Source organism: Cydia splendana, chromosome 20 (genome assembly GCF_910591565.1).
Source record: "Cydia splendana chromosome 20, ilCydSple1.2, whole genome shotgun sequence".
Taxonomy (NCBI): Eukaryota; Metazoa; Arthropoda; class Insecta; order Lepidoptera; family Tortricidae; genus Cydia; species Cydia splendana.
Window position 1 is genome coordinate 12173534 of NC_085979.1, and position 2029 is coordinate 12175562.

Here is a 2029-nt window from a genome sequence, read left to right on the forward strand (position 1 = left end):
GTTAAATGTCATATTATTATGGATTTAAAAGTTATACTCATAAAATTTAATGTTATATATATTGCTTGTAACGCATTCGCTACTAGAAAATATCATCATAATAAATGCTGGTTTAAATAATATATTAAGAGAGTAATGAGGATTGTATGATATATAAGAAAATAAGAATATAAAAAATAATATAATGCATAAAAAAAAACATAAAAAACTATGTTTCCGCCCGGGATCGAACCGGGGGCCTTCTGCGTGTTAGGCAGATGTGATAACCGCTACACCACGGAAACGGATGGTTAACATTTCTAAATTACCGATCGCATACTCTCTAGTTTACATAACGTCATTACAAACTACGCATGCGATTTACTTACTGTGATTATAAATTATAAATTAATCATTGTAAACAAATTGTAAATGATTATTTCGTAGCATAAATCTGTGATTAAGATTATTTTAATAATTAATGAAGACGTTTTACAACGTGAATTAATATGTAACCGTCAAATTAAGAAATTGCGTACGAATAATTGTCAGATTAAGTATTGGCCCAATTATAGCATCAACGTGGACCAAACTAACCAAATCCAACATCTATTTAACGACTTTTTTTAACTACCCACCAACTCCCCACAACCAACCCACCAACATAGACGCCTAAAAGTGATTGAGGTACGCACGCAGGTAATCTGACACGCTCAAGTAACTACAATAATCCCTTCTTGGGCCCCCCTGCCATATATCCGTCAAATAAATGTATTCTATTCAGGACACTTGCGTTTGTAGTGTCAGCTGTCACCTGCGTCACGATGACGTCACACTGACGCCCGTGAAACCTAAGATTCAGTCTGATAATAGATACTAACTCCGCACCGTACTGATTACTTGTTACATATTCATACATCATGTAAAATGGGTGACAATGCAATATTATTGTACCTACTATCGAGCTGATCTGATGATGGAGACAGGAGGTGGCCATATGAACTCTGCGACAAAACAACGCAACCTAATTCTATTTGGGTTTGTTAGAATTGTCTCGATGGATATTAGTTTCCTGTTGAAAGAAAAGTAGGTAGTCAGCGACAAAATCAAAAATGAAATTATTGACAAAAACCTATTTTCTGTTTTTGCTTACCTACAATGATCAATGATCGACTATCGTGCTATCTACATTATTTCATGGTTCAGAATTAACATCTTATCGATCCTAAAGAAGGTAAATAAGTACATAAATAAATATGCCCAATTTGCGTGGTGGGGAAAACGAGAAAAACGGTTAAATGCGTTTTGACGTGATAACGTATGCATTTGCATCCACTAAAAAGTGTCACGTTGTGGACAGATCTCCATGGTAACGTTGTGGACAGATATCCAATAAAATTGTCCATGGTAACGTTACCTACAGACAACCATATTTTTTTCTTTGCAAGATCGAAGTGATCTCATATTTAAGTGCTCCATGAACAGTTTTGTACGGAACACTAAAAAAGTCAGATAACAGTAGTTGGCCGGTTAACAAATGTTTATAGTTAAATACAAAGCTAAATGTATTTAGGATTTTCGTAAAAAAGTACATAAATGTTAAAATAGGTATCTGATAATATTATATGAATATGACCCATGACCGGGTTGGTCCTTAAGTATTTATATCGTTTTTAAATCAAGTACAACATAGGTATATATATGGGGCTGTCCATAAATTACGTCATCGTTTTTTGACGATTTTTGACCCCCCCCCCTTAAAATCATCCAAAAATCATGCTTCGAATGACCCCGTTTCCTCCTACGTCATGCTACCATCATCCGATGTCCAGACCCCCCCCCCCCCCTAATTTGAAATGACGTAATTTATGAATAGCCCCTATGTCGTATGTACAGTACCGTCTTTACCATAAGGGCACACGGGGCCCGTGCCCAGGGCCCCCATCCTCAGGGGGCCCCGAAGGACAGACAGTAACAGTATATTTGCTTACTCATAATAAATAGAAGATCATAGTAGAACAATGTTAGTTTAATTCGCTTTCTTTACTTT

The 2029-nt window shown here is 36.1% G+C and overlaps 1 non-coding gene across 1 annotated transcript; it reads right to left on the reverse strand.

Annotated features, from left to right (window-relative positions):
• Positions 1 to 211: 211 nt before the first annotated feature.
• Trnav-aac (transfer RNA valine (anticodon AAC)) lies at positions 212 to 284 on the reverse strand. The gene has a single exon. It is a non-coding gene; the product is annotated as a tRNA-Val (tRNA).
• Between the last annotated feature and the right edge of the window lie 1745 nt (positions 285 to 2029).